Consider the following 9615-nt stretch of genomic DNA (forward strand, 5'->3'; position numbering starts at 1 on the left):
CCAAGGGCGGAGAAGTCCGACACTGACACCTGCCTCTGTTCTCCAGGGGATGTTTGGGCTGAAGCAAAGCTTATAAATAATACTCCAGAGCTGCACTCACTATTCTGCTGGTGCAGTCACTGTGTACATACATTACATTACTGATGCTGAGTTACATCCTGTATTATACTCCAGAGCTGCACTCACTATTCTGCTGGTGCAGTCACTGTGTACATACATTACATTACTGATGCTGAGTTACATCCTGTATTATACTCCAGAGCTGCACGCACTATTCTGCTGGTGCAGTCACTGTGTACATACATTACATTACTGATCCTGAGTTACATCCTGTATTATACTCCAGAGCTGCACTCACTATTCTGCTGGTGTAGTCACTGTGTACATACATTACATTACTGATCCTGAGTTACATCCTGTATTATACTCCAGAGCTGCACTCACTATTCTGCTGCTGCAGACACTGTGTACATTACATTACTGATACTGAGTTACATCCTGTATTATACTCCAGAGCTGCACTCACTATTCTGCTGGTGCAGTCACTGTGTACATACATTACATTACTGATCCTGAGTTACATCCTGTATTATACTCCAGAGCTGCACTCACTATTCTGCTGGTGCAGTCACTGTGTACATTACATTACTGATACTGAGTTACATTCTGTATTATACTCCAGAGCTGCACTCACTATTCTGCTGGTGGAGTCACTGTGTACATACATTACATTACTGATCCTGAGTTACATCCTGCATTATACCACAGAGCTGCAATTAAAATTCTGCAGGCTCCAGAGCGGATATCTCTCTGAATTCCCTGCAGTCTACACAAAGTTTGCACTCTGGGAAGTGCTGTCCTTACACCAGGCATTCTCCAGTCATCTGTGGGAAAAGCTTGTGCAGAATTTCCATGTTACATAAGATTGTGTTCAGTATAATAGACGCAAAGTAAAATAAATAAATTACAGATGTGTTACTCATCTGTCCTGGCTTCAGTGCAAGGCTTTCCTCTGTTCTCCTATGGCCTCCCACTGCAGTAGTCCACGCCATTTCTCATGTAACGCAGCCAACTCCGTTGATATTATCACATTACACCTTTTGAGGGAAACCTGTCATGTCCCCAAACTCTGTTAATCTACTGATATGGGGTTAATCTGCAGAGTGATAGTATTCTGAAGCTGCTTAGTCACCACAATTGAAGGCCTTTATTTCTCCCGGCAGCCTCCAGCTTTCAGTCGTAGAGGTGCGGCTTCAATCACTGTAAGTAATAAGAACCTGCCGGCAGTCACTAACAGCCGGCTACGCGCTGTATCAGAGCTGAGCCGGCTGACAGTCATTGTGCCAGGGTGCGCTTTCAGCCTCCGTTCACTATATACTGAGTGGTGACTGAAGCCACAGCGGTAAACCTCAATAACTGAAAGCCAGAGGCTGCCAGGAGATATAAAGTTAATTTCCTCCCATCAGCTGTGCCTTCAGTGCAGCTGCCGTGCAACTTTAGAACACTATAAGGCCGGTTTCACACGTCAGTGGCTCCGGTACGTGTGGTGACAGTTTTCTCTTTTTTTTGCGGTTGAAATAAAGTTCTCGGTAACCAACCCCTTCCCACCCCCTGTGTGCCCGCCCGCTGGAAATAAAATACTCACCCAGCTCCCTCGATGCTTCCTCTCAGCGCCGCAGCTTGTCCTGTATGAGCGGTCACGTGGTGCCGCTCATTACAGTGATGAATATGCGGCTCCACCTCCCATAGGGGGGTTACCGGGAACTTTATTTCAACCGCAAAAAAAATTAAAAAAACAATGATTTTTCATTCTTTCTCTCCAGCGAACGCTGCTGGAGAGAAGAAATGAATGGCGGTTTCAGCACCCAAAGCAGGGGACAGCGCTTACTGTAGCGCTGTCTCCTGCACGGTCCGTGTGGTACCCAGTCGGCACACGGGCGGCACACGGCTGCCGCACGTGTGCCACACTGATGTGCCATGTGAGCACACGGACACACGGACACGGATAACTCCGGTACCGATTTTTCCGGTACCGGAATTATCTGGACGTGTGAGACTGGTCTAAACCTTCACATTAAGCCCATATCTGCAGGTAAATGGCATTTGGGAACATGACAGGTTCACTTTAAGGCCGGCTCAAGCAGAGGTCAGGAGCTTGGATATTAGGTGGTGGTGGATACAGATAGAGGAGGCCCCTGTTTATGTCTGGGAGAAAAGCTGCTTGCTGTTGTGGACGTGAATGTTGTGAATTCTGCTTTTGGGCTCCCTCCGGTGGTTGTAGGTGGTAATGCAGTTGCCCCTGAGTTGCAGCCCTGGTCAGGTGTATCTGCTGATTGCAGTTCTGACTGGGGTATTTAGGCGTGCAGGATTCATTTGTCCTTGCCACTTATTATTATTATTTATTTATATAGCACCATTAATTCCATGGTGCTGTACATGAGAAAGGGGTTACATACAGAGTTATAGATATCATTTACAGTAAACAGGTTTACAGTGACACACTGGTACAGAGGGGAGAGGACCCTGTCCTTGCGGACTTACATTCTATGGGATAGTGGGGAAGAGAAAGAAGGTAGGGGTGAGGCGGCGGCGGATCTGGCGGTGGTGAGGCGGCGGCTCGGTTATTGTAGGCTGTAGGCTTTCCTGAAGAGATGGGTTTTCAGGTTCCGTCTGAAGGATCCGAGGGTGGTGGATAATCGGACGTGTTGAGGCATGGAATTCCAGAGGATGGGGGATATTCGGGAGAAATCTTGGAGGCGATTGTGTGAGGAACGAATAAGTGTGGAGGAGAGTAGGAGGTCTTGGGATGAACGAAGATTACGTGAGGGAAGATAGTCACATTGCATTTGCAGAGCCCCTGATGTACCCAAACAGTAGAAACCCCCAAAAGTGACCCCATATTGGAAACTAGACCTCCCGAGGATCTTATCTAGATGTGTTGTGAGAACTTTGAACCCCCAAGTGTTTCACTACAGTTTACAACGCAGAGCCGTGAAAATAAAAAATCCTTTTTTTTCCCACAAAAATGATTTTTAGCCCCCCAAATTTATATTTTCCCAAGGGTAACAAGAGAACTTGGACCCCAAAAGTTGTTGTCCAATTTGTGCCAAGTACGCTGATGCCCCATGTGTTGGGGTAAACACCTGTTTGGGCGCACGGGAGAGCTCGGAAGGGAAGGAGCACTGTTTTACTTTTTCAATGCAGAATTGGCTGGAATTGAGATCGGACGCCATGTCGCGTTTGGAGAGCCCCTGATGTGCCTAAACAGTGGAAAGTCCCCAATTCTAACTGAAACCCTAATCCAAACACACCCCTAACCCTAATCCCAACGGTAACCCTAACCACACCCCTAACCCTGACACATGCCTAACTCTAATCCCAACCCTAATCCCAACCGTAAATGTAATCCAAACCCTAACCCTAACTTTAGCCCCAACCCTAACCCTAACTTTAGCTCCAACCCTAGCCCCAACCCTAACTCTAGCCCTAACCGTAGCCCCAAACCTAACCCTAATTTTAGCCCCAACCCTAACCCTAACTTTAGCTCCAACCCTAGCCCCAACCCTAACCCTAGCCCTAACCCTAGCCCTAACCCTAACCCTAGCCTGTTATGACCCCAATGGCGAGGGTCTCAGAGGTACGTGGAAGTCTGCAGAATACAAAAATCCAGCTCATAGGTCAGTGGTAACTGGGTTGACCATATATCTACTCCTAACGCCAACACTAGAAGTAGCCGGGGATCATTCCTACGTTGATTCTAGATGACACGCTCCAGCCGGAGAATCTAGCTACCCCTAGTAGAGGAAAACAAAAGACCTTTCTTGCCTCCAGAGAAGGGGACCCCAAAGCTGGATAGAAGCCCCCCACAAATAATAACGGTGAGGTAAGAGGAAATGACAAACACAGAAATGAACCAGGTTTAGCACAGAGAGGCCCGCTTACTGATAGCAGAATAAAGAAAGGTAACTTATATGGTCAACAAAAACCCTATCAAAATCCACACTGGAAATTCAAGAACCCCCGAACCGTCTAACGGTCCGGGGGGAGAACACCAGCCCCCTAGAGCTTCCAGCAAAGGTCAGGACATAGATTTGGAACAAGCTGGACAAAAATACAAAACCAAAACAAATAGCAAAAAGCAAAAGGCAGACTTAGCTGATATAACTGGAACCAGGATCAGTAGACAAGAGCACAGCAGACTAGCTCTGATAACTACGTTGCCAGGCATTGAACTGAAGGTCTAGGGAGCTTATATAGCAACACCCCTAACTAACGACCCAGGTGCGGATAAAAGGAATGACAGAAAAACCAGAGTCAAAAAACTAGTAACCACTAGAGGGAGCAAAAAGCAAATTCACAACAGTACCCCCCCCTTAGTGAGGGGTCACCGAACCCTCACCACGACCACCAGGGCGATCAGGATGAGCGGCATGAAAGGCACGAACTAAATCGGCCGCATGAACATCAGAGGCGACCACCCAGGAATTATCCTCCTGACCATAGCCCTTCCACTTGACCAGGTACTGAAGCCTCCGCCTGGAGAGGCGAGAATCCAAGATCTTCTCCACCACGTACTCCAACTCGCCCTCAACCAACACCGGAGCAGGAGGCTCAGCAGAAGGAACTACAGGCACAATGTACCGCCGCAACAAGGACCTATGAAATACATTGTGAATAGCAAACGACACAGGAAGATCCAGACGAAAAGATACAGGATTAAGGATTTCCAATATCTTGTAAGGCCCAATAAAACGAGGTTTAAATTTGGGAGAGGAGACCTTCATAGGAACAAAGCGGGAAGAAAGCCATACCAAATCCCCAACGCGTAGTCGGGGACCCACACCGCGGCGGCGGTTGGCAAAGCGCTGAGCCCTCTCCTGTGACAACTTCAAGTTGTCCACCACATGATTCCAGATCCGCTGCAACCTATCTACCACAGAATCCACCCCAGGACAGTCAGAAGGCTCCACATGACCCGAAGAAAAGCGAGGATGGAAACCAGAGTTGCAGAAAAAAGGCGAAACCAAGGTGGCGGAACTAGCCCGATTATTAAGGGCAAACTCAGCCAACGGCAAGAATGTCACCCAATCGTCCTGATCAGCAGAGACAAAACACCTCAAATAAGCCTCCAAAGTCTGATTGGTTCGCTCCGTCTGTCCATTAGTCTGAGGATGGAAAGCAGACGAAAACGACAAATCAATGCCCATCCTACTACAAAAGGATCGCCAGAACCTAGAAACGAACTGGGATCCTCTGTCTGACACAATATTCTCAGGGATGCCGTGCAAACGAACCACGTTCTGGAAAAACACAGGAACCAGATCGGAAGAGGAAGGCAGCTTAGGCAAAGGAACCAAATGGACCATCTTGGAGAAGCGATCACATATCACCCAGATAACGGACATGCCCTGAGATAGCGGAAGATCAGAAATGAAATCCATGGAGATATGTGTCCAAGGTCTCTTCGGGACAGGCAAGGGCAAGAGCAAACCGCTGGCACGAGAACAGCAAGGCTTAGCTCGAGCACAAGTCCCACAGGACTGCACAAATGACCGCACATCCCTTGACAAGGAAGGCCACCAAAAGGACCTGGCCACCAGATCTCTGGTGCCAAAAATTCCCGGGTGACCTGCCAACACCGAGGAATGAACCTCGGAAATGACTCTGCTGGTCCATTTATCCGGGACAAACAGTCTGTCAGGTGGACAAGACTCAGGCCTATCAGCCTGAAATCTCTGCAACACACGTCGCAGATCCGGAGAAATAGCTGACAAGATAACTCCATCTTTAAGAATACCAACAGGATCAGCGACTCCAGGAGCATCAGGCACAAAGCTCCTAGAAAGAGCATCGGCCTTCACATTCTTTGAACCTGGTAAATACGAGACAACAAAATCAAAGCGGGAGAAAAACAATGACCAGCGGGCCTGTCTCGGATTAAGGCGTTTAGCAGACTCGAGATACATCAGATTTTTGTGATCAGTCAAGACCACCACACGATGCTTAGCACCCTCGAGCCAATGACGCCACTCCTCAAATGCCCATTTCATGGCCAACAACTCCCGATTGCCCACATCATAATTTCGCTCGGCAGGCGAAAACTTCCTGGAGAAAAAGGCACAAGGTTTCATAACAGAGCAACCAGGGCCTCTCTGCGACAAAACGGCCCCTGCTCCAATCTCTGAAGCATCCACCTCAACCTGAAAGGGAAGTGAGACATCGGGCTGGCACAAAACAGGCGCCGAAGTAAACCGGCGCTTCAACTCCTGGAAAGCCTCCACGGCAGCAGGAGCCCAGTTAGCTACATCGGAGCCCTTCTTGGTCATATCCGTCAACGGTTTCACAATGCTAGAAAAATTAGCGATAAAACGACGGTAGAAGTTAGCGAAACCCAAGAACTTCTGAAGACTCTTAACCGACGAGGGCTGAGTCCAATCAAGAATAGCTCGGACCTTGACTGGGTCCATCTCCACAGCAGAAGGGGAAAAAATGAACCCCAAAAAGGGAACCTTCTGTACACCAAAGAGACACTTTGAGCCCTTGACAAACAAAGAATTTTCACGCAAAATTTTAAAGACCAACCTGACCTGCTCCACATGCGAATCCCAATCATCAGAAAAAACCAAAATATCATCCAGATAAACAATCAAAAATTTATCCAGATACTTCCGGAAAATGTCATGCATAAAGGACTGAAAAACTGAAGGCGCATTGGAGAGCCCAAAAGGCATCACCAAGTACTCAAAATGACCTTCGGGCGTATTGAATGCGGTTTTCCATTCATCACCTTGCTTAATGCGCACAAGGTTGTACGCACCACGAAGGTCTATCTTGGTGAACCACTTGGCACCTTTAATCCGGGCAAACAAGTCAGACAACAGCGGTAAAGGATACTGAAATTTGACAGTGATCTTATTTAAAAGCCGATAATCAATACAAGGTCTCAAAGATCCGTCCTTTTTTGCCACAAAAAAGAATCCCGCACCAAGGGGGGAAGAAGACGGACGAATATGTCCTTTCTCCAGAGACTCCTTGATATATGAACGCATAGCGGTATGTTCAGGTACCGACAGATTAAACAGTCTTCCCTTAGGAAACTTACTGCCTGGGATCAAATCTATAGCACAGTCACAGTCCCTATGAGGAGGCAGTGCACTGGACTCAGACTCACTGAAGACATCGTGATAATCAGACAAATACTCCGGAACTTCCGAAGGCGTAGAAGAAGCAATAGACACAGGCAGGGAATCCCCATGAATACCACGACAGCCCCAACTTGAGACTGACATAGCCTTCCAGTCCAGGACTGGATTATGGGTCTGTAACCATGGCAGCCCTAAAACAACCAAATCATGCATTTTATGTAAAACCAGGAAACGTATCACCTCGCGGTGTTCAGGAGTCATGCACATGGTAACCTGTGTCCAATACTGCGGTTTATTTGCTGCCAATGGCGTAGCATCAATACCCCTAAGAGGAATAGGATTTTCTAATGGTTCAAGAGTAAAACCACAGTGCTTAGCAAATGACAGATCCATAAGACTCAGGGCAGCACCTGAATCTACAAACGCCATGACAGGATAAGACGACAGTGAGCAAATCAAAGTTACAGACAGAATAAATTTAGGTTGCAAATTACCAACGGTGACAGGACTAACAACCTTAGCTATACGTTTAGAGCATGCTGAGATAACATGTGTAGAATCACCACAGTAGTAGCACAAGCCATTCCGGCGTCTATGAATTTTCCGCTCATTTCTAGTCAGGATTCTATCACATTGCATTAAATCAGGTGTCTGTTCAGACAACACCATGAGGGAATTTGCGGTTTTTCTATCACATTGCACCGAATTAGGTGTCTGTTCAGACAACACCATGAGGGAATTTGCGGTTTTGCGCTCCCGCAACCGCCGGTCAATTTGAATAGCCAGTGCCATAGTATCATTGAGACCTGTGGGAATGGGAAAACCCACCATAACATTCTTAATGGCTTCAGATAGGCCATTTCTAAAATTAGCGGCCAGTGCACACTCGTTCCAATGTGTCAGCACGGACCATTTCCGAAATTTTTGGCAGTACACTTCAGCCTCGTCCTGCCCCTGAGACATAGCCAGCAAGGCCTCTTCTGCCTGAATCTCAAGATTGGGTTCCTCATAAAGTAAACCGAGCGCCAGAAAAAACGCATCAATATCAGCCAATGCCGGATCTCCTGGCGCCAGCGAAAAAGACCAATCCTGAGGGTCGCCCCGTAAGAACGAAATAACTATTTTTACTTGCTGAGCAGAGTCTCCAGATGAACAGGGTCTCAGGGACAAAAACAATTTACAATTATTCACAAAATTCCTAAACTTAAACCTGTCTCCGGAAAACAGTTCAGGAATCGGTATTTTAGGTTCTGACCTAGGATTTCTGATAACATAGTCTTGTATGCCCTGCACACGAGTAGCCAGCTGGTCCACACTTGTAATCAAGGTCTGGACATTCATGTCTGCAGCAAGCATAGCCACTCTGAGGTAAAGGGGAAGAAGAAAGAAAAAAAAAAAAAAAAAAAACTCAGAATCTTCTTTCTTATAATCCCTCTTCTGCAACGCATTAAACATTTAATACTGGCCTGGCAAACTGTTATGACCCCAATGGCGAGGGTCTCAGAGGAACGTGGAAGTCTGCAGAATACAAAAATCCAGCTCATAGGGCAGTGGTAACTGGGTTGACCATATATCTACTCCTAACGCCAACACTAGAAGTAGCCGGGGATCATTCCTACGTTGATTCTAGATGACACGCTCCAGCCGGAGAATCTAGCTACCCCTAGTAGAGGAAAACAAAAGACCTTTCTTGCCTCCAGAAAAGGGGACCCCAAAGCTGGATAGAAGCCCCCCACAAATAATAACGGTGAGGTAAGAGGAAATGACAAACACAGAAATGAACCAGGTTTAGCACAGAGAGGCCCGCTTACTGATAGCAGAATAAAGAAAGGTAACTTATATGGTCAACAAAAACCCTATCAAAATCCACACTGGAAATTCAAGAACCCCCGAACCGTCTAACGGTCCGGGGGGAGAACACCAGCCCCCTAGAGCTTCCAGCAAAGGTCAGGACATAGATTTGGAACAAGCTGGACAAAAATACAAAACCAAAACAAATAGCAAAAAGCAAAAGGCAGACTTAGCTGATATAACTGGAACCAGGATCAGTAGACAAGAGCACAGCAGACTAGCTCTGATAACTACGTTGCCAGGCATAGAACTGAAGGTCCAGGGAGCTTATATAGCAACACCCCTAACTAACGACCCAGGTGCGGATAAAAGGAATGACAGAAAAACCAGAGTCAAAAAACTAGTAACCACTAGAGGGAGCAAAAAGCAAATTCACAACACTAGCCCTAACCCTAGCCCTAACCCTAGCTCTAATGGGAAAATGGAAATAAATAAATTTTTTTAATTTTATTATTTTTCCCTAACTAAGCGGGTGATGAAGGGGGGTTTGATTTACTTTTATAGCATTTTTTATAGCAGATTTTTATGATTGGCAGCCGTCACACACTAAAAGACGCTTTTTATAGCAAAAAAGTTTTTGCGTCTCCACATTTTGAGACCTATAATTTTGCCATATTTT

Source organism: Ranitomeya variabilis, chromosome 3 (genome assembly GCF_051348905.1).
Source record: "Ranitomeya variabilis isolate aRanVar5 chromosome 3, aRanVar5.hap1, whole genome shotgun sequence".
NCBI classification, from domain to species: Eukaryota; Metazoa; Chordata; class Amphibia; order Anura; family Dendrobatidae; genus Ranitomeya; species Ranitomeya variabilis.